This window comes from Entelurus aequoreus, linkage group LG08, assembly GCF_033978785.1.
Source record: "Entelurus aequoreus isolate RoL-2023_Sb linkage group LG08, RoL_Eaeq_v1.1, whole genome shotgun sequence".
In the NCBI taxonomy this organism is placed as follows: domain Eukaryota; kingdom Metazoa; phylum Chordata; class Actinopteri; order Syngnathiformes; family Syngnathidae; genus Entelurus; species Entelurus aequoreus.
Window position 1 is genome coordinate 55,432,468 of NC_084738.1, and position 25,057 is coordinate 55,457,524.

Below are 25,057 nucleotides of genomic sequence, written 5' to 3' on the forward strand. Positions count from 1 at the left end.
ACATGATGTAAACTGGCAAAGTGTTGTAGATCCAACCTATATTAATGGGTGTCCAAAGAAGTATATCTGACGACTATAAAATGGTAAATCAAGTTGCAGCTGGATTTGAATCATACGTCTACTGGTGGTGTACGATTAACAGGAATGTTGACAGAATAAGCTACGTCCACTACAAGGTACAGAGATTGTAAAATTACACAGGCCAAGACTTGAACCCCGTCGCTAATCACCTCACCGCCACCTGCCTTATGGCTTTTCAAAACCGTCTGACGCTAAACATGGCGGAAAAGGGCGTGTGCGCAATATTTGGTGAACAGTGTTGCATGTTCGTACCAAACTGCACTGATGCAGAAAGTAGCCTGACCAAAGCACTGGAAGGCCTGCACGTCCTTAACGGTAAACTGAAAGAGCATTCAGGCATAGATACATCTATGTAGGAGGGGTGGTTGGACGTGTTTGGCAAATACAAGTCTTTGGTATCTGGTAACTATGGCCGTGTTCAGCAATACTGACGTTGTGTGGATGTTGTTGTTTTCCCTGTCTGTTCTCTGTTTAACCGTCTGATTACCACAGCGATTGGTCCAGCAGATGATAAAGCTGTTCAGATGTACTTCCTGGTGGACGACAAGGAAGATGAATCTGAAGACGAGAATACCTACCAGAATGGTGTTTTCTGATTTATTTCCAGAAATGTCATAATTATGAGGGAAAAAAAATAAAATGATGTTCAATTATGAGTGTAAACATAACTTGGTCCTAGAGAAATTAAGCATTAACTGAAAATTGCAAGAAGAAGTTATTGGGGATAAGAAGATTATGGAGAAGTTAATTGATAAACAGGAGGGAAATGTCAGAAAAATTGTATTTAAATTATCAAAAAACTTTCCATTGTGAGTTTCCAATGAACAGACAAGAAGCTGTCTCTGCTGCACCAAGCCAACTGCTTGGAAGATTCCGCTGTGTACGATAGAAACAGACGGGAGGGGTCATCCATTGTCCTCGAAAATCTGATCAAGCTGAATCCACGACAAGCCCAAGCCCGAGGGATCTTCTTCTTTTGTCTTCTATTATGACCGAAAACAAGGACTGTTTACATACTACCCAATCCTGTTGAGAAATGTGTTGTTGCGTAAACATTGAACATCTAAATAAAAGAGAGGACGAAAAGCTTCTTCGTCAGAGCGTGGTGCAGGACTGTACAGAAAGTACAGTGGCCATGTCTCTCCTCAATATTGAGTCCAAATTTAATTCCGTCTCTGTTTGATTCCTTGTCTCTTGTCTGTTTAATAGATGTCATCAGTGTTTGAACCTGACAATTATTTTACAGATTTTTTCTGAATTGTTAAGACCAACCACCTTTAATAAAGTGACGATGCAAACAGTTCTGCAGAAAAATACATTTATTCTACAGCATGGGTGTCAAACTCTGGCCCGCGGGCCAAATTTGCCAGCCAGCCAGCCAGCCAGCCAAACAAGTGCTGGCCCAGTCACATAACATGTGCGGCTTCTGCACGCACACACATTAGAATGCAACGCATACTTCATCAACAGCGATACAGGTTATACTGAGGGTAGCCGAATAAAAAACTTTAACAATGTTAGAAATGTTACGCCACACTGTGAATCCACACCAAACCAGAACCCTTTGCAGCACTAACTCTTCCAGGACGCTACAAGGTGTGTGTGTGTGTGGGGGCGGGGGGAGTTTTGGTGGTAGCGGGGGTGTATATTGTAGCATCCCGGAAGAGGTAGTGCTGCAAAAGATTCTGGGTATTTGTTCTGTTGTGTTTATGTTGTGTTACGGTGCGAATGTTCTCCCGAAATGTGTTTGTCATTCTTGTTTGGTGTGGATTCACAGTGTGGTGCATATTTCTAACAGTGTTAAAGTTGTTTATACTGGCACCCTCAGTGTAACCTGTATCGCTGTTGATGAAGTATGCGTTGCATTTAGAGTAAATTAACCATAAAAATAGGATTTTTTTTTACAGTGTAGTTAAAAAATATTTTATTCAGCCATTTCTGTACATTTTGAGACGACATGCCGTCAGTGGACAAATAAGTAAATGTACATAAGACAGTCCTGGTCAGTGTGTAGGGTTGTCTTCACGCTGGGTCGGTGGCAGAGGTTACAGGGTGGTGGCGGTCAAGCAGACAGTGGCGTCTCTCTCGCTGCACACAAGAAGACTGTTCATAGCAGGAATGTTGCCTCTGTGGTTTGTGCTTTCCTCTTACAGGTGCTCATAGAACTTTCTTTTTCCCCTTTGCCGGAAGATGGTCATGTGACTTCCCTTCAGTCGCATTTTAGTGCCTTTTTCTTTTCACAGTTCTATCAAGTCTTCAGCGAGTTTCTATGCTAAATCTTTTCCTTCCCTGCCCGGTCGCCGTGCCTCTTTCCAGCCCTGTCATTCCTTCGCCGCAAGCATTCCCAGTGCTGACACACCAGAGCCGAAAGCCACCCAACAGCAGTGCCACAACCATAATGACTATGTTCTCTTCTCATAATAATACCAGCAAGAAAAAACACCAGCACTTTTGGGGGCAGACTGTAGAAAGCGGACTGTCCCGAAGCGAAAGTGGAGCTTTTGTGGAATACACACAGTGTGGTGTCGTTTTTATTGTGTTGATGATTTGCTTATTGGAAATGTTAATGCATGCTTGTTTTACTTTCACATATGGCAGTGGCTTTCATGCTTCTGATGTTTGCTTTTTTTTCCGTGGGAATGCATTCACAGGGTGGAGGTGGCGTGGGATCAGAGTAAAATATACCCAACACCAACACACGTACCATAGAATAAAACTTCAGAGCATCTTAACTGTATTTGCACACTTTAAATTCTCATCAGCAGGGGGCAATAATACTAGAAAGTTTGACCGGTAAGAATTCTGCCATAGAAAAGAAAGTCGTACAATGGTATGAAACATGGAAGTAGCTTGGCAGTTTTGGGTGTGTGACTTCAGTCGAACTATGTACACCTCACATACGCCATCCAATTGAAGTGTGACTTCCTGCATATGCTTAACGTAGCATTATTTGGTCCGCTTATGCTAACCGAACCGCACTCAAGTAACCACCAGGTATCTTTTTCAAAAAGTAATAATAAAGTAAAGTAATAATGATAACTGGACAGTTTTTTGGGTACATTTCACATTGGAATCGATTTGTTACCAATTCCCGGTACCTGGGAATCGATACCGGTCCTCGTGATACCAATCTCCGGTAGTTTTCTGTGTGTTCAAATGTGTTTATAGATGTGAATTGTTTAAAAAAATACGTAGATTTCTATCATTTTTTAATCTAATATTTAACAGTGAGTTGTTGTATTGTTTTCTTACACTTCTGTGTCTCATTTGCAAGTACTGTGCTGTACAGTAGACTACTAGGTGTGTTGCCACAGCCAATAATAGTCTTTGCCATTAAGTTGACTGTGCCAGCCTTGTCTTTTATTGAGCCCTAAAAAGTGCTTATACTGTAAGTATTGTACTTATGACACACCAGCTGTTTGATTGTAACATGTAGCTTAGTTGTAGTTTTCATTACTAATGCTAATCAGTAGCATGTATATGGCATTAGCGTTGAGCTAGCACATTTTTAAAAGTCGAGCTTTACTTTTAAACGCTTTCCATACGGCATGCTTGCTTTGTTGGCATAAAAAACTGCAACGTTACCCGGAGACAGTCGCCTGTTCGCTCGCTAAGAGCTTGAGCCGGGGCCGAGTCTGCAACCCGGTCTGACGTCACGAATAACAAAGGTAACAAACTATGGTACTGTTGGATTTTACGTGAATCAGTACTCGGTACTACCGACAGAATTACCTATAAATGTACCGAATTGACTACCCTTCTGTACTTAACTACAGATATGTACGCACCTATGATCTGTAAAATGCAAACAGCCTTAGCATTGAACAAAACAGTTGCGCGGCGTACTTGAATCGAGTTCTCCTTTGCCCGTCTGCAGTATTGTCGACTCCCATTGGCCGGCGTCGCTTCCATTGTGTGACTAAGAATCAAGCCTTGACATCAAAGCACTTTTCCTCATCCACTTAAATTTAATCACATATGATTGCATCATTTTTGAGTTCCTTCAAAGCAAAAAAAAGAAAAAGTACAAGCAAGCTATTATGGCAGTGCCTCTAATGTCCACCATATTTGCATTGCATCTAAGGAACAATGGCTATGTAGACTTTCATGTAGACACGTAGCATGGGTCCAATTCCCGGCCGGTGAATAAGCCCAAGAGGTCATACGATGTAACAACTAAGCTATGAGATCGAGGGCGTTAAACCTTCTTCCACCAAGGTTTGCAGACCAAAAAATGGAAGGATTAATTTCTTCACCTTTTGTTCAATAAACACGCTAAAATCCATCCAATCTGTGCTTACATCTTTCACTGACTAAACATTTTTTCTACGCTTAACAACCAAACAACTTTACATTTTCCATGGCCTTCTTTGGTAACAGCTTGCAAACCTATTTCAAGCTCAGGAGTACATGTTGATAAATACAACAAAATGGTAATAATGAGCGCTGCTATTTGTTCAGTTTTTTTCATTGTAAAATTTGAAAACACCATTCATATGTAAGCATTAAAAAAATTGGTTTTGGCCTCTGGGCAGCCAGTTGAATAGCCCTGTTTTAAAAGTTAGAGTTAGAAAGTTAAAGAAAAAGGCAAAACCATTGTGGGGATTCTTATGGTATGTTAAAGTTAAAGTACCAATGATTGTCACACACACACTAGGTGTGGTGAAATTTGTCCTCTGCATTTGACCCATCCCCTTGTTCACCCCTGGGAGGTGAGGGGAGCAGTGGGCATCAGCGGTGCCGCGCCCGGGAATCATTTTTGGTGATTTAACCCCCAATTCCAACCCTTGATGCTGAGTGCCAAGCAGGGAGGTAATGGGTCCCATTTTTATAGTCTTTAGTATGACTCGGCCGGGGTTTGAACTCACAACCTACCGATCTCAGGGCGGACACTCTAACCACTAGGCCACTGAGTAGGTGATTTGATCTAATCAAAGTGGAGCGGTAAGCGTGGATGTTGTACCGGGGCCCCTCGGCTTTTGTAAAGTTTAAGGATTTTTTTTTGTCATTAAAAAAAAAAGTTATAAAAAACTACGTCGTGAATGTTCATATAAAATAAACTGCGAACGTTTAATAATAAGGTTGCTTCAATCAAATTAAGAATGTCTAATCACCAACATCCCTCTATCAAAAATGCAAAATGCTTCTTTCCACCTGGATTGCGGAAAACATAGCATTAACGCTTCACTCAACACATTGTGATTAAAGCTCAGCTTTAAAAATTCACACACAAAGCATTTTGGAAAAAGGATGAAGTGATAGAAGATCGGTAAAAATATAATAAATCTATTTGTGGCAGTAAAGGAATGTATAAGTTGTACTTTTGCATCTGATTGCACATAAATGTGATGCGTTGAAAGACCCTTGATTAAAGTTAGAAACAGATTTGTCACTGTGTTTTAAAGACGAGGGGAGACTCAATCCCAGAAGATGCACTAATAATTATATAATCATAATAAAAATTATGTGTTATGATTCATATTACTCACTGATTATAATTATACATGAATCAGCTAATCTTTACTTTACACTATGAAATAAACGGAAAACTTGACATATCTATAATCATATTTAAAGAATGAGATTTATTGGCAAAGTATTTTTTAACACACAAGGAATTTGAATTCGTAGACGGTGCTCTCTTTGTTCAATGCAAGAAACAAAGAAAAACGCAACCAGTACGAGTGAGCTTAGAACGGTGGCAGACATTTTTTTTGCAACATTTACACAGATGCCAAGAGGGCGCTAACTTTCCAATGTATTTTAAGCGTTACGTACCACCCTCTTCCGGCTTCTAGCAGGTAATGACGTAACTCGGTACGTACGTAACACCAGCACTACCATTAGCTTTGGGTGTTGTTAGCTAATGATAGTGATTTTAGCTGTCGTTGAACGTATATTCTATCATAGCAACAACATGAGTACAAATTACTTCTTTTGGACTGTTTTTGTATGTTTGCACACGCTCCCTGCGCGTACGTGTTAACAAGACAGGGCGAGTGACAGCTGTAAAAACAAATTATTTTTGTTCGGGCTGTAAAATTTTTTATTACATAAACTTAGTAATTGTGAAAAAAATATAGACAGCTTTAAAACAAATATGTGCTGTTGAACCACTAATGGTAACATAAGCTGGCCAGTGGTGTTATATTTTATGGTTTGAAAAATGTAACTGTAGGCAAGTTGCAAACAGCCCCTTTAACTGAATAATGACAGGTTATATGATTATTTAAGATTATATTCTGGGCACTTTATTTTGAATTTGACGGCATTTTCTTGTAAAAAAACCCCAAAAAACTTAAAAATACTATTACTAAGGGGGGCTATTTAGATATGTTTTAGATGCGTTAATCCCATTTTTAAAATGTCAAAAACCTAATCAAGGACTAAATTAAAAAGGTGGTTTCAATTAAATTAATAGAATCGTTTCTTAGTGCATGTAAACATATCAAGCACGTGAGTATGAGCCGTGATGTTTGGTTTTTGGTGGGATGGGGGGCCCTTGAGGAGTTTTGTGTATGGGGGCCCAGAATTATATATAGTCCCTGAGTCTAATTAGGCTTGAAAGTATGATGTGGAAACACATTGCATTGTGGGTCTTGCTGGACTCTAAATAGCTTATTTACATGTTTGAGTACAAGACTCCATGTTTAAGTGTTTTTTTTGTTTTTTTAACAAGTTCAAAAAATGTCGCAAACGTGCAACATCATTAACTGCCACATTATTGGTCACAACTGCTTTGGGAAAAAAAAGATTTGGTGAGGTTTTGGTCATTTGTAGCACGAAAGCAAAGCCGAAGGAAGTCGGGTTATGAAGCTAATAAAGAGACAGTGAATAGCCTGGATAACAGCCGTGAGACGATCAAACATGACTTTTAACACCATCACCTGGTACATGTTGGTGTGCTTACGACATTTTTACACTGGTCAGTTTGAATCAAAGCATGTTCTATTCTGTCACACACGTAGCATTTAGTAGGATGTTAGTGCTAGCGTTAGCTAAGCTAAGCCAGCTGCGGGTTGCAAACAACATACAATATTTGGGTAAAAAAGCAATACCCCTATTCATAGATCTATAACTAAGGCTTTAAATATATTTCCCACATTAATGCACAGTGTATTTCAGACTTGAAATATATTTAAGTTTGAAACAGATTTCTCCAAGAGACACCACACAGTGACAAGTTTACTTCTGAAATTCTGTGGTTTTGCACAAACAATCGACAATCGAGATACAGGACATGTTCGGCAGCTTGCTCAAATCTTGTCTATTGAACACACTCATATTGATCAGTCCCACCAATTGTACTTATTTATATTTTAAGGCGGCGAGCCTTTGGAACAGGGTCCAGTTTGTTTCGGTATATCAATCAATCAATCAATGTTTATTTATATAGCCCTAAATCACAAGTGTCTCAAAGGGCTGTACAAGCCACAACGACATCCTCGGTACAGAGTCCACATACGGGCAAGGAAAACTCACCCCAGTGGGACGTCCCTGGGTTTTTGTCTTTTGTACGATCCATTTTAATCCAGTTTGTTGCTCTCTCTCACAATACCGCTGGTTAAAGGCCAACTGAAACCCACTACTACCGACCACGCAGTCTGATAGTTTATACATCAATGAGGAAATCTTAACATTGCAACACATGCCAATACGGCCGGGTTAACTTATAAAGTGCAATTTTAAATTTCCCGCTAAACTTCCGGTTGAAAACGCCTTTGGATGATGACGTATGCGCGTGACGTAGCCAGTGAAACAGAAGTATCCGTACCCCATTGAAGCCAATACAAAATAGCTCTGTTTTCATCTCATTATTTCACAGTATTCTGGACATCTGTGTTGGTGAATCTGTTGCAATTTGTTCATTGCATTATGGAGAAAGAAGTTGAGCAAGCAAAGAAGAAAGTTGTCGGTGCGAAGCGGAGTATTTTGCGAGGGAAGTTAGCAACACAACACAGCCGGTGTTTCATTGTTTACATTCCCGAAAGATGCAGTCAAGATCGAAGAACTTGGACAACAGAGACTCTTACCAGGAGGACTTTGATTTGGATACACAGACGCAGACGCGGTACCGTGAGTACACAGCTGCGCTTCCAAACATTTGATCGCTTGCCTGTACGTGTGTGTCACATACGTAGCTTTGGGTAAATATATAAGCTTTATGAACCTTGGGTTAGGTGAACGGTCCTTTGGGCTGAGTGATTGTGTGTGTTGTGCAGGTGTTTGAATTGTATTGGCGGGTTATATGGACGGGAGCTCGGAGCTAGGAGCTAGCATAACAAACACCTAGGTGTTTGTTATGCGGGATTAATTTGTGGCATATTAAATATAAGCCTGGTTGTGTTGTGGCTAATAGAGTATATATATGTCTTGTGTTTACTTACTGGGCAGCACGGTGGCAGAGGGGTTAGTGCGTCTGCCTCACAATATGAAGGTCCTGAGTAGTCGTGAGTTCAATCCCGGCCTCTGGATCTTTCTGTGTAGAGTTTGCATGTCTTCCGCGTGACTGCGTGGGTTCCCTCCGGGTACTCCGGCTTCCTCCCACCTCCAAAGACATGCACCTGGGGATAGGTTGATTGGCAACACTAAATTGTCCCTAGTGTGTGAATGTGAGTGTGAATGTTGTCTGTCTATCTGTGTTGGCCCTGCGATGAGGTGGCGACTTGTCCAGGGTGTACCCCGCCTTCCGCCCGATTGTAGCTGAGATAGGCTCCCGAAGGGAATAAGCGGTAGAAAATGGATGGATGGATGGATGTTTATTTCCTGTTGTAGTCATTCCCAGCTGAATATCAGGTCCCACCCGCCTCTCACAGCATCTTCCCTATCTGAATCGCTTCCACTCCCCACTAGTCCTTCACTTGCACTTTCCTCATCCACAAATCTTTCATCCTCGCTCAAATTAATGGGGAAATCATCGCTTTCTGGCCGCCATCACTGTAAACAATAGGGAACTTTGTGGAAATGTTCAACTGACTACGTCACGCTACTTCCGGTAGGGGCAAGGCTTTTTTTTGTCAGATACCAAAAGTTGCAATATTTATCGTCGTTGTTCTCTACTAAATCCTTTCAGCAAAAATATGGCAATATCGCGAAATGATCAAGTATGACACATAGAATAGATCTGCTATCCCCGTCTAAATAAAATAATTTCATTTCAGTAGGCCTTTAAGTACAGCCATGTAAACAAAAACTTTGTCCAGCAACAATGGCTGCATTGCGAAGTCACATGCCTTTTCGAGCCCTACCACACTTGTGTGAGGACTTGGGCATGTTACACGAGACACATATTTGGCCTGCAGGAAGAGCATTGACAAACGAGCAAGCTGGCAGTATTTAAAAGGCGAAAAAAAAAAAAAACATGCAGAAGTTAGCGCACACCTGTACGAGTGTCAGCACAGGCGATGTAGTATGTGCGCTCGGATTTCTGTTTCTGTGTTTGACAGGAATTGGCACTCTGTGAAATTCCACCTGGGAGGCTCTTCCTTCCCGTCGACGCACACGGTATAAGAATGTCCTTTTTCGCGTGATCGCACACTTTTAATATGCCATTCGTCGACGATGACCATTTTGATCATTGACCTGGAACGGGTGCGCCAGCGAGAGGAAGGGTGCAAACATCAGTGCCGAGTGAAAGCGTCTCCCTCTGGCCTGACATCAGTGACCAGATTCCAGCCATGCCTTCTCTAAAAGGACTTCATTATGCTCCCAGAATATAGACTAGACAAATATTTGGCTTGGTCATTATGATGCTGGATCCACTCCCCCCACGGGCGCGGGTCGTACACCGGGCTCAGTGTTCTGTCTCGGCGTACAACCCACCCTACCCCCCAGTGGAAAGAGAGGACGACACATGATTCCTTGCGCAAATGATCGGAGCGTTGAAGGGGACTAAACGCTGATTCATGACAATAGCAGCAGGGTGTCGGCACAAGATGAGCCGCCGCTTGGGACGTTGGGGGCGCTGACGGCGTCGCCATCATTCTGACATAATTCCAAAGTGGTCAGGAAGTGCGACTCCCTCAGACCTCCACATCCCTCCAAACAGATGGTCTTTCATTCGGATGTCTCATATACTCTCTGCCCTCACTCCCACCTTCCTACACACACACACACACACACACACACACACACACACACACACACACACACACACACACACACACACACACACACACACACACACACACACACACACACACACACACACACACACACACCACTATCCCAGATTCCACCAATCACCATCATGACAGCCCCCACCCTCCACAACATCCCCTTCATGAGGCGGTCTTTGTGTATATCTTTAAGGTCGCCGCCATAGTTTTTGAGGAAAAGTTGACTTCCATGTTGTAGGAAGTACTGTAGTACTTGAGCACATGACAAACCACAGCCTGTCACTCTTAACACTGAGGAAACAATGTGGCTTGTTTGGAGGTTTGGACGCACGCAGGATGGTCGACATGACAACATAAAGCATGAAAAGTTCATTAGTTAAAGGATGAAGCATCAACGTTTGTTTGAGGTTTATAACTGGGTGTGTTTGACAGCTACACAGTATATTATACTACATTCAAAAAGAGTTATGGATATTGGAAGTTTCAGGAAGAAGCTAAAATGTACTATAACCTTTACAGGTGAATTTAATTAGTGTTGGCACCGGTACCAAAATGTATTTAGATAGTTTTCAATTTTTCAAAATAAAAGGGACCACAGAAAGATGTCACTGTTGGGTTTGTTTTACATAAAATCTTCTTACTGCAAGAACATTTTTGGCATTAAATAAGAACATACTATAAAACTTCTCTTTTAGTAGTAAGTAAGCAAACGGGTTACGAGAGCTCCTTATCTGGCTGTTGACGTATGCAGTGACATATTGTGTTGTTTCTGATTAGCGGTATTTTGTCCACATTTTTACAAGCGGTAGAATATGGATAGATGGGTTTTTAATCTATCGTTCTTGTTCATTTACTGTTAATATCTGGTTACTTTCGGTTTTAACATGTTCTATCTACACTCCTGTCAAAATGTAATAAACACTTATTCTTCTGTTGTTTGTATACTTTAAATACGTTTTGGGTGATACTACAAATTTAGGTGTTGATCCCATATCAAGTCATTCATTGGTCATACCTATTAGTTATTATATGTAAATTGGACATATTTCCTGAGTTTATAAACAATAAAAAAATGACAAAATATTTTGTGATAATACCAAATACCAATATAATCATTGTAGTATCACCTATATACGGCTGTGGTACTTTGTATTGAGTATTAGAGTTTATATTTGTATAGCTCCACTCTTTTGTTTACATTCAGGAGCGCAAGCTTGCTGTTAGCTATTGCATCCTTGTACGGTGTGTAGAGAAGCATGTTAAGCTAATCCTCGTCCTGCAGGTATAGTTGTAAGAAACAGTTTATTTGTCATCATGGAGGCGAAGATTAGTGATTTAGAAGTACCATAGCTAAAACACTGTGGCGGGACGCCAGCCGCTACCTAGCTATGTTTTAAAGCACCGCTAGCAGAGTGGTGCTTCAGTGTTTATGGCGTCACCTTTATTGTTAGTTTTGAAGCCAAAACACGTCCATTCTCCCTCTTCTGTCTTCACACTGTTTCCGCTTGTCAGTGCTCTGTGTGTGTTGACTCAAATGTCCCTTGGCTCATATTACCAGCAATGTCTCCATGGCAAGCCATCATGTCCATGTAAAATAAGTACCTGTATTTTTCAAAGGCAGTATCATACCTTTAATTTTCATTCATTAGTACTGTGATAATTTATTAGTACTGGTATACCGTATAACCTTAATTTGGCCCTCTCTCAACTTTTGAATGTCTAATCGTTCAATGTTTCACTTCTTTTTACACAGCTTGCTTTTCTCTAACAAGGAACTAAAGGCAAAAGTAAAAGATGCGTGTTTGTGGTGGTCAAATATAGTAGAAGTTAGCTCTTTTCTGTTAGATCATGTTCAAGCAGAACTAAATTACATATACAGTATTTTGTCCAAGCACATCCAGTATACCCGCACTTGGAGGTACTGCTTTAGTTACACACTGCATTTACTCTGGGACATTTTTCAGTTAAGTACTAACCAGCACTGGTCACTATATTAACCTCAAGCTTGATTTGAAAAAGAAAAAGCGCCAACTTAACTGTTGTGTTTCGTGACTGTGTACCTACTCGGCATGAAGCACAGAGCTTGGCAGAGAGTATCGCCTCGGTCCGATGGGAAATATACAGAAGGTTTTACCCAAAACTACATTTAATTACAGAGAGTGATCCAATGGCAACAGTGAATAAAATAAAGCGGTAAGTCCAATAACAGTACATATACAGTATGACTGGTTTGTAATGATACATTACAAACCAACCATTCGACCCAACTCTCTCGTTTGAGTCACACATTAAGAGTGTTACTAAAACGGCCTTCTTTCATCTCCGTAGTATCGCTAAAATTCGTTCCATTTTGTCCACTGGCGACGCGGAGAGCATTATTCATGCGTTCGTTACGTCTCATCTCGATTACTGTAACGTATTATTTTCGGGTCTCCCTATGTCTAGCATTAAAAGATTACAGTTGGTACAAAATGTGGCTGCTAGACTTTTGACAAGAACAAGAAAGTTTGATCATATTACGCCTATACTGGCTCACCTGCACTGGCTTCCTGTGCACTTAAGATGTAACTTTAAGGTTTTACTACTTACGTATAAAATACTACACAGTCTAGCTCCATCTTATCTTGCTGATTGCATTGTACCATATGTCCCGGCACAAAATCTGCATTCAAAGAACTCCGGCTTATTAGTGATTCCCAGAGCCCAAAAAAAGTCTGCGGGCTACAGAGTGTTTTCTATTCGGGCTCCAGTACTCTGGAATGCCCTCCCATTAACAGTTAGAGATGCTACCTCAGTAGAAGCATTTAAGTCCCATCTTAAAACTAATTTGTATACTCTAGCCTTTAAATAGACCGCCCTTTTAGACCAGTTGATCTGCCGTTTCTTTTCTGCTCTGCGGGGGGGCACAGGTTCGGTGGCCACAGATGAAGCGCTGGCTGTCCAAAGTCGGGACCCGGGGTGGACCGCTCATCTGTGCATCGGTTGGGGACGTCTCTGCGCTGCTGACCTGTCTCCGCTTGGGATGGTCTCCTGCTGGCCCCACTATGGACTGGTCTCTCAATATTATGTTAGATCCACTATGGACTGGACTCTCACAATATTATGCTAGATCCACTCGACGTCCATTGCACCTATCCCCCAGGCCTCCAAGGTTTCTCATTGTCCCATTGGGTTGAGTTTTTCCTTGCCCTGATGTGGGATCTGAGCCGAAGATATCGTTGTGGCTTGTGCAGCCCTTTGAGACACTCGTGACTTAGGGCTATATAAGTAAACATTGATTGATTGATGATACATTAGCATATAGCATCCTCCTGTCAGAGTAGTTTTTTTAACATACTTTTTGCTTTTACTTGATTATTTTTGTGAAAAAGAAACGCTACTTTTTTAAGTTTCATTTCAATCGCTACATTTATTTACATCATCATCATAATTTATAATCTATTGATTACCAATGTTGGAAAAAATACTTTAAAAAACCCCACAAAATATTGTAGGATTACATACTTATCTCTCCATTGAATTGTTGTTCATTATTACCCCATATTAGTACTGTAGTAGTTCTAGTAGTAGTGGTAGTGTGTTGTATACTTATATGTCGTGTGTTTAGTTTACTATGTGATGTTGTGTAATGTTGGCTCTTACACATTCATTTGGCTCGTTAGAGACATTTTTCCCAGAGGGCACTACTCTTTACTTTTGCTTGAGTCATTATCTTTCATGACAAGTAGTATCAGTTTCTGGTATTTAGTTTTTTTCACTTTTAGAGCAGGGGGTCCAAACTTCTTGACTTGGGGGCTGTATTGGGCTAAAAACATGCATATAAAGTAACTATACTATACTATGTATATACAGTACAGCAGTGACGTGCGGTGAGGTTCATGGCTGGTGAGGCACGGACTTCATCACAGTCAGATTTACAAACATATGAACCCTAAAGAGTATCTTATTCACCATTTGATTGGCAGCACTTAACGGGTTATGCTTAAAAGCTCATACCAGGATTCTTCCCTGCTTGGCACTCAGCATCAAGGGTTGGAATTGGGGGTTAAATCACCAAAAATTATTCCCGGGCGCGGCGCCGCTGCTGCCCACTGCTCCCCTCACCTCCCAGGGGGTGAACAAGGGGATGGGTCAAATGCAGAGGACAAATTTCATAACACCTAGTGTGTGTGTGTGTGACAATCATTGGTACTTTAACTTAACTTTACACATACAAACTGTAGCACACAAAAAAGCACATTTAATAAAAAAAACATTATTATGGTCTTACCTTTACTTATAAATGAAGTCCATGCGCCGCTGTTGTGCTGGATTAATGCACCCCCGCCGTAGAATGCACCCCCTGACGGGAGTGTTATATCAACTAGAGCCCACACTTAAACTTTCCACATGCAAGATTGAATCTATTTAAAAAAGTTATTAAATAAGAAGCCAAAAAGTGCAAAAACAATAATGTTCGTGTTGGAGGAGTTGTAAATGAATGAAATATGAAATCCGTGCTGCAGTATGCAGGTGTACCTAATGGTGTGGCCCTGCAGTCATTCACAACTCCTCCAACATGAACATTATTTTTTTTGCACTTTTTGGCTTTTTATTAAATAATTTTTTAAAATAGATTCAATCTTGCACGTGGAACGTTTAAGTGTTGGCTTTAGTTGATATAACACTCCCGTCAGGGGGTGCATTCTACGGCGGGGGTGCATTAACCGGCACAAGGAGGCGGGATTACTGCGAGCCTCAACCAGTGCGTCTTCGCAGCAGTTTCATGATTGCTCAGCACAAGAAATACGTTACACACATACAGTTGTTGACAAAATACACTGTACGTTATATACCTCAGCTAACTAAACTATGGAAACGTATAAAATAGTTCATGTAGCAATACGGTCTCACTGCACAGCAGGCCAGCAGTTAGCCGAGTCCGCAATCCATGTTGAGGCACAACGCAGTGACGTGCCTCAACTGGCTGCTGATCACAGCAAGTCTCTTCTCAGTATTTGACCGGCAAATGTGAAAATTCAGCGATTTTGAATAAAAATAATCTAAAACTGGTGGAGTTAAATGGAAAATAACTTTATAGTATAATCACTGGATACATATAAGAATTTAATTAATTTTTTTTCTTTTTACATTTTTTTTCTTTCCATGATGGCACGTGAGGCCCCGCCTCACCTGCCTCCAGTGACTGCACTTCACTGCAGTACAGGCCAAAAATTTGGACACACCTTCTCATTTCAGTGTGTTTTCTTTATTTTCATGACTATTTACATTGTAGATTGTCACTGAAGGCATCAAAACTATGACACCTGTGAATTGAAAACCCTTTCAGGTGACTACATCTTGAAGTGTGCAAAACAGTAATCAGAGCAAAGGGTGGCTATCATGAAGAAACTAGAATATAAAAAATGTTTTCAGTTATTCCACCCTTTTTTGTTAAGTACATAACTCCACATGTGTTCATTCATAGTTTTGATGGCTTCAGTGACAATCTACAATGTATATAGTCATGAAAATAAAGAAAACCCATTGAATGAGAAGGTGTGTCCAATTTTTTGGCCTGTACTGTGTGTGTGTGTGTGTGTATATATATATATATATATATATATATATATATATATATATATATATATATATATATATATATATATATATATATATATATATATATATATATATATATATATATATTTACAGGCAAGGGTTCTGTGGTTTATCTGTTATCCGGGATAGAGCGGAATATACGTTAGGTCAGGAAAAAACACAGAGGCTATTTCATCCCTACAAGCCTGTTTCGCAGGTTTCCGTATTTTATATAAAATAGTATTAGGGAAACCTGCGAAACAGGCTTGTATGTAAATAGCCTCTGTGTTTTTTCCTGATCTAACATGTATAATATATATATACTGTATATGTATATATATATATATATATATATATATATATATATATATATATATATATATATATATATATATATATATATATATATATATATATATATATATATATATATATATATATATATATATATATATATATAATCAGCTAAATTGCGCCAAACATGGATAAGTGTGTGGAGTGTTTTGCTTTTTTCCCATCATGCATTGTAATGGATTTAAATAGGTTTAACATTTTGTGGTGCATAGACATTTTTTAATAATATCCAAAAAGTTCAGTAAGCAGATTGTGTTAAGTGTGACCATGTCTGTTGACATTTTGTGTTGGTTGTATTTTTTTGCACCATGATCAGGGAAGGTTATTTGCATTAGATCCTATGTATTCAGTGCTTAATTAAAAGTAATTGACCTGACTTTCTCACATTTCCCATTTGCTGGCGTCAAAACGGCAGCATCAAATGCAGTCTTTTAGGATGAATGCAATCTCACTGCAGGCAATATTATTTAGTGAATTAAATATATTTTTGTGATATTTATATATATATAATATTTTTTTTTTATTTTAACGGAACTCATGATGTTTCGTGGGCCAAATAGAAGACGCCGGCGGATCACCTTTGTGTTAAGGGATATTTTTTCGAAACAAAATAGAACGCCTTCGGAGTTACTAGCTTTGGCCTTTGTTCTGCGCGAAGAGCTAAACACAATGATCTCACCCTGTTTTTTAATCTATGCACACACGCGCCAATTGCACTTTCATCTTTGATCTCTGCCAATACGAGGCAAGAAGACAAACAAAAGCATGTGTGGAGGGCGACCATTTAAGCATTTAAGAGAATGTTTATGACTCCCAACGGCTCGGCCCTCTCTCTGGCGCTGGTATTGCTATTTTTGTACTTACGCTTTTGTATAGGATAAATTGTTCATCTTCAATTCTCGTCAGCTCTTTTTATTAGACAGAACTAAAGATTCTGGGAGGACCCTTCCCCGATAAAGGTAGTGTCCTAATAATACCCAGCACTCTTATTTTTGTTTTAATTTCTTACTTATCTCATTTTGCAACTATTTCTCCTGTCTTGGAGCTAACTTTCTCACCTGTCCCTAGTTGCCAATCTGGATGCTTTATACGCCTCTGGATCATTGCCTGGCTTTTGTGCTTTTTGTACAGCTTTGTTCCTGAACGCAAATGTTTCCCCATGCTACCTGTGCACTTCCCTGCTGCACTATTTATTTGTTTTTGTTAATAAACACAATTTTACTTGCAATTTGCCTGCGGTCTCTGCATTATAGAATTACGGCCAACCACATCCACAGTGAAACTTAACAATATTACCCCAAAGTAACGGTACTCTTAAGTACATTTTTGACAACTGTTGCTCAGTACTGCAAAACGTTCTGGTCACTGCACCCGCATGAGAATGACTTGCAGATGCTTCTTATAGTAAGGATGTCTCACTGCAGGAAATTGGACATTTTTACTTTTGTCCACAGCCGTGACATCACGTCCTCGTCTGGACAGCAACACAATTAGGCACTTGCGCCAGTGCGGACAACATGAGAGTACCGTATAGGATTATGCATATATTTGTGTACCTCAGAACGGCAACGTCATATCACGTTTCACTCCTTCCCTTTCTCCTTCCTTGCCTCCAAGCTTCCTTGTGATACCAGAGGAGGTTCGAAAAGGCCTCTCCTCGCCATAAGAGCAAGCACAGTCTCCTCTGCAAAAGCCCTGCGGACTGCACAATAAACATTTCATTTCCTCTGGCAAGCGATAGGAAGGCTTTTATTATGTCAAAAAGAGCAGAAATGGCGGCAAAAAAAAAAAACGCCCGCGGTTCAACGTTGCCTCTTTCATGGAGCCGAAGGCTTCACAGAAAAGTCCGAAATGCCTTTTAATTACCGGGTAAATCTTCTAAATGCTCAGATTTCAAACAGAAACGCAGCAATGTGGGACGTTTTAAAGTGCGAACGCCACTGTTAGGGAAATGAGCATGTGTCTTTCACAATCAGTAGCAGCATGTGCAAACGTGTTTGCAGTATTTTTTAAGTGCAGCACAAATACACAAAGGCTGTTTGTTGTGCGTCTGCTGCCGTCAAATTAAATCAGCATAACGGCCTCGTAATAATAAAATTTTACTACATTTTTCTATGACCGCATAAGTGTTCAAATGTGGAAATAATCATTTTGTTTTTGTCCAAAATCATGAGCAATGTAGTTCCTTAGCATCTTTTTGATAGCTTTTTTTTTGCTTATTTCCATGTGATGAGATATCCATGACAACCAAGTGTAACCTGAATAAGAGCTTCTGGACTTTTATTGATGTCTTATTCTGTTTTTGTCTCACTTTCCCCTCCTAACTCTCCTGGGACATCCCGGCATTTAAAGGAATATTTTTTGTCTTCTGCTTTCCCCTTACTGTTGCAAAAGTGTCATTGACTCTTTAGCCACCATGCTAAAGTCAGCAGTAGTATGAGACCAAAGCAATCAGTGGGGTGGCCACTGATTGGCTCAGCCTCGGGCAGCATTACTAGATTGGCTCAAAGGAGTATAAACGTGACTGTGGGTGTTATTTAATGTCAAAAGGGATCTTATCATGTTACAAACCATATTTAGGAGGCCATAAACACGTTTTTTTATGCTCCAGCTTTGAAAGTATTGGATTTATAAATAAATCCTACTTGTGGTCAGGCCTGGAACCAAATAACAGGAACACAAGAAAAGTTTCATGTACAAGGCAATATACTGTATTTCTTACTGTGCAATGACAATAAACTGAGGCATAAAACATACATAGAGAATGTCTCTTGTCCCGCACTCTTATTTTTTGTTCTACTTCCTGTCTGTCCTCTTTCTCAGCCACTTTTAACTCTAGCTTGACCACTGTTTCTCCTCACCTGCTCTTGATTATTGATTAGGTGACTCAATATGTGCCTAATAACTAATCACACTGCCCTCACCTTGTCCAAATCTCCCCAAACTGCAATGAACAATCGTTTGTGCTACAAACCCCGTTTCCATATGAGTTGGGAAATTGTGTTAGATGTAAATATAAACGGAATACAATGATTTGCAAATCATTTTCAACCCATATTCAGTTGAATATGCTACAAAGACAACATATTTGATGTTCAAACTGATAAAAATTGTTTTTTTTTTCAAATAATCATTAACTTTAGAATTTGATGCCAGAAACATGTGACAAAGGAGTTGGGAAAGGTGGCAATAAACACTGATAAAGTTGAGGAATGCTCATCAAACACTTATTTGGAACATCCCACAGGTGAACAGGCAAATTGGGAACAGGTGGGTGCCATGATCGGGTACAAAAGTAGATTCCATGAAATGCTCAGTCATTCACAAACAAGGATGGGGCGAGGGTCACCACTTTGTCAACAAAAGCGTGAGCAAATTGTTGAACAGTTTAAGAAAAACCTTTCTCAACCAGCTATTGCAAGGAATTTAGGGATTTCACCACCTACGGTCCGTAATATCATCAAAGGGTTCAGAGAATCTGGAGAAATCACTGCACATAAGCAGCTAAGCCCTCAGGTTGTACTGCATCAACAAGCGACATCAGTGTGTAAAGGATATCACCACATGGGCTCAGGAACACTTCAGAAACCCACTGTCAGTAACTATAGTTGGTTGCTACATCTGTAAGTGCAAGTTAAAACTCTCCTATGCAAGGCGAAAACCGTTTATCAACAACACCCAGAAACACCGTCGGCTTCGCTGGGCCTGAGCTCATCTAAGATGGACTGATACAAAGTGGAAAAGTGTTCTGTGGTCTGATGAGTCCACATTTCAAATTGTTTTTGGAAACTGTGGACGTCGTGTCCTCCGGACCAAAGAGGAAAAGAACCATCGATATTGTTATAGGCGCAAAGTTGAAAAGCCAGCATCTGTGATGGTATGGGGGTGTATTAGTGCCCAAGACATGGGTAACTTACACATCTGTGAAGGCGCCATTAATGCTGAAAGGTACATACAGGTTTTGGAGCAACATATGTTGCCATCAAAGCAACGTTACAATAGACGCCCCTGCTTATTTCAGCAAGACAATGCCAAGCCACTTGTTACATCAAAATGGCTTCATAGTAAAAGAGTGCGGGTACTAGACTGGCCTGCCTGTAGTCCAGACCTGTCTCCCATTGAAAATGTGTGGCGCATTATGAAGCCTAAAATACCACAACGGAGACCCCCGGACTGTTGAACAACTTAAGCTGTACATCAAGCAAGAATGGGAAATAATTCCACCTGAGAAGCTTAAAAATGTGTCTCCTCAGTTCCCAAACGTTTACTGAGTGTTGTTAAAAGGAAAGGCCATGTAACACAGTGGTGAACATGCCCTTTCCCAACTACTTTGGCACGTGTTGCAGCCATGAAATTCTAAGTTAATTATTATTTGCAAAAAATAAAATAAAGTTTATGAGTTTGAACATCAAATATCTTGTCTTTGTAGTTCATTAAATTGAATATAGGTTGAAAAGGATTTGCAAATCATTGTATTCCGTTTATATTTACATCTAACACAATTTCCCAACTCATATAAAAACGGGGTTTGTACAATTGTGCTAGTTTGTGTTGCAAAAATCTTTGTTTGTGTTGTCACGGTTTTTAAGTTATTACATTTCTGACCAGTGATGTCATCCAGCCCCCCACCTTGTCCAAATCACCGCAAACGTGTCTCATTCGATTGTGCTACGCTTGTGCTGCAAAACATTTTTGGTCGAACTATGATTGTTTTTAAGTTATCAACAAATTATGATTAATACCAAGCTCTGTAAACCGTAAATAACATAACAACAATAATAGTTAGACAATTTCTTTTTGCAGCACAAACCAGCACAAACAAATGGGACACGTTTGGTGAGATTTTAGCATACTTATGATTAATAACACGTTAATTACACATTAATAACATAAAACCATAAAGTGTTAATAACTTAAAAACTATAAGAGTAAGACCAAAAATGTTCGTAGCACAAACGAATGGGACAAGTTTGGGGAGATTTTGATATAGTTTGCGGTGCGAGTGTGGGCGAGTGTTGTCTAGTTATAATTAATAACCTGTTAATTACACATTAATAACATAAAACCATAAAATGTTAACTTAAAAACTATAAGAGTTAGACCAAAACATTTCATAGCGCAAACGAATGGGACAAGTTTGATAAAGTTTGGGGGAGGGGTTGAGTCTAGCTATGATTATCAACATGTTAATTACACAGTAATAACATAAAACCGTACATTTTTAACAACATAAAAACTATAATAGACCAAAACGTTTCGCACAACTTTAGCACAAACGAAACACGAACAATTTGGGGAGATTTTGACAAGGTGGGGGTGCTGGTAATGATTATTGAAACGTTAATAGTAATTATAGTTAGACAAAATAAAATTGCCGCACCAACGAATGTACCAAGTTTGGGGAGATTTGGACATGATGTGGGGCCAACTGCGCACAGGTGGTCCCCCTGCCGGTGTCTCCCTCCTTGCTATACTGATTTGTTGACTAATGTTGATGATGTGCCTTTGTATTTTTGCATGCCTAGTCCTAATTAAAAGACCTTCTTTTCTGCACTTTGCCGACCGTCTCTACAACTTAGGGTCACACCACCAGCTATCGTGTGCAATTGTGAAACTTTCTTTGTACAATAATAATAATTAATTGTTACTATTATTAGTTATAATTCATTAAAATAGAACAATAATTCGACAATGTGCTGAGTATGCACTGTCATCTCTAGAGTCCACGTCAGTGTGGTATAAAACGAGCAAAATATCAATACGATATTTTTTCCCAATTTTACAAAAATTCATAAAATTTGATTCAATATTTTTTTTTAAAAGAGCCTCAAATACATTTCTAATTTTTCCGCAACTTTCTGCACACGCTGCCGCTCACAAAAAAAGCCAGTAAAATCGTGGATGGACTGGCCTGGGTGGACCTATGCAACCGCCTGTGTTTCGTGCGAGGCTGGACACCAGGTGATGCGTAGCTGCATGGCACGTCATGTGACTTCTACTTTGACGTTGAATACCGCCTCTATGCGCTTCTGTTATTCCTGGGAGGAGGGAGGAGCCGCTCGAGGCCTGTTCGTCTATTTTGGCGCCAGGACCAGCGGCCCTCTTTGAGCACACGGGAGCCCGGCAAACATTTCGAGCAGCTAGCGTGTTCGAGCAAACGCCCTCATTTGGTCCCGAGAGGTCAACACAGCGGTACGTCACAAAAGCTGAATTCATGCTAAGCCGGCGGGAAAAGACAAAGTTGCTTCTTCTCAGCGGTGTGCGGCGAAGGACTTTCATTTAGTACGATATGCTCCTATCAGTGTTAATACAGGCTGCTCATTGATAGGGTGACAAGAAAAAGACAATAATTCACTTTCATAAAAAGGTTTTGAAATACTTCTTAGTCACAGGTATTTACTTTGATAAAATAATAATACACACATATATACAGTATATATTCTTATATACATATATATATATAAATGCATATATACAGTATACAGTACATCAGTATATGTTTATATATACATATATACATACTGTATAGATACACATATATATATACAGTATATCAATATATATATACATATATATACTGTATATGTATGCATATTTAAATTTTACAAAAACAAAATACATGAAAAATATTTTTATGCTCTGGTGTATATATATATATATATATATATATATATATATATATATATATATATATATATATATATATATATATATATATATATATATATATATATATATATATACAGTACATCAGTATATACAGTTGTGGTCAAAAGTGTACATACACTTGTAAAGAACATAATGTCTTTACAATATGAATATTTATCAAAGTAAATACCTTCAGGGTATATATATATATATATATATATATATCATCTTTTTTTAAAAGCGCTGGCTTTTTTGTGCAACATGCGGCTGTTAGCTCACATACGCCACTCCAATTCATGGCGACTAAAAGTTGAGATATTTATGTATTTAGAGTCCGATTAGCAACAATAATGATTTCTCACGTACATTGACATTACCCAGGCTGCAGATTTGACAGTGTAGAAAGTTATGGTGTAAAAGTGTTTCTGGAAACGTTATTTTAGTGTTCTCGTGCAGTGTGTTGAAACATCGACTTAACACCTAGTTCAACGGGAGCCAATGAAGACAGCGGAGTTGCAAGAATGTGTGTCTACTTCAACACTTCCTCATAGACATACATGCCCGTGTAAACGGAAACATAAAGTGATACAAATTATTACTATTTTTTTTTACATGTTTGTATACTATTTCACATTTCTACTATGCATTGTAAACAAAATAGTTCAAACACATTTCTTCCTTGGCTTTTAACATGTAGCAGCTCCTAAAGGTACCTTGTTATTGTGCAATACTAAGATAATCAAAGAATACAGTACAGCACCGCTAATAGCTGGCTTGCAACTGGACTCTAACATTACCATGAATATAACAATTCAATAATTGTACCCATCCATTGCAGGAGTGGGGGTCCCCACAGATGCGGCCCTATCCTAATGTTTCTCCTTTTTTCCATCTCGGGCTTTTCGAGTTTTTCCTTGCCCGGATGCGGGTTCAGATCAGAGGATGTCATTGTGGTTTGTGAAGCCCTTTGAGGGCTATACGAATAAACTGCGATTGATTGATTGAACTAGAGCGCTAATTGCTAGCTGAATCGCTAGCTTGTAACTTGAGCGCTAATAGTTAGCTACTTTGAATGCTAAGATTATTGTAATGATGCAGTATAATTATTTATTTATGTTTTTATTGCAAACATGCAAGGTACAGTGGCCATGTCATACATTGACCCCTGTTGAAGACCTCTGCTCTATATGATCAGGAAATTTGCATATTTTGATATTTTTACTTAAGAAAACAGTAATCATACAAAAAATATATTTATAATACAGTTGAACAAAAATGTTTTTTATAAATTATTCGTTATTGAGATTGTTCATCAAAACTCTACCCTGACCACACGTACCAAGCATTGTTCGGAAGATTACTTTTAAAAAGTAATCCATTTTAGTTACTCATTTCTTTTCCAAAAAGTAATACATTTACAATGGAATGAATGTAATTACTTACTCGGGAAAGTAATTAATCCGCTATTTAAAAAAAACTTAAAATATCTGTCATATGCAGTTGAGAGACGTTTCATGAGAGCAGAGTGGGTGTGTAGCGGTGCCTGTTGCCAAGTGACGTGTGATGTCAGCGAGAGCGCGCTCAGGCAGAGTAGCATTAGCTCAGCTGTGTTTGTTAGCTTAGCAGTGGCAGTTTGCCGGCAGTGACCGCACATCTATTGAATCTTTTCACTGGATTGTGCTTGCGCTTGTTAATAAAGCGATTACATGTGTTTCAATGGCTGTAGTCTCCTTCCACAAATGGGATATTGTAGGATTGAAAGATTGTCACTTCAGTCACTGATTGTTGTTCATTATTCCCAAATAGTTGTAGTAGTAGTAGTAGTAGGACCAAGTTCATTTTAGTGTGGTGCTGGTTGTTGCGTGTATTAGTAAAAAGTTACTTCCTGCATTGAACTTGTGCTTCTGATACTTGTTGACATACAACCACATCAAAAGTATATAAGAGTAATTACCAAATGTGCTGGACTATAGAGTGCACCGGTATATAAGCCGCACCCACTAAATTTAAATATGTATTTTATATTTAATAGCCACACCGCAAGATAAGCTGCAGTTATATACAGTCGTGGTTAAAGTTTACATACACTTGTAAAGAACATAATGTCATGGCTGTCTTGAGTTTCCAATAATTTGTACAACTCTTATTTTATTGTGATAGAGTGATTGGAGCACATACTTGTTGGTCACAAAAAACATTCATGAAGTTTGGTTCTTTTATGAATGTATTATGGGTCTACTGAAAATGTGAGCAAATCTGCTGGGTCAAAAGTATAC

The 25,057-nt window shown here is 39.4% G+C and overlaps 1 long non-coding RNA gene across 1 annotated transcript in view; it reads right to left on the reverse strand.

Annotated features, from left to right (window-relative positions):
• Window positions 1–2,003: 2,003 nt before the first annotated feature.
• The window catches only part of LOC133656060 (uncharacterized), a 58,228-nt gene continuing 35,174 nt past the window's right edge, over window positions 2,004–25,057 (reverse strand). The window contains exons 4-5 of the long non-coding RNA XR_009827089.1: window positions 17,690–17,835; window positions 2,004–2,169 (exon numbers count right to left, since the gene is read on the reverse strand). This is a non-coding gene — a long non-coding RNA (uncharacterized LOC133656060). The remainder of the gene's footprint in view (window positions 2,170–17,689; window positions 17,836–25,057) is intronic.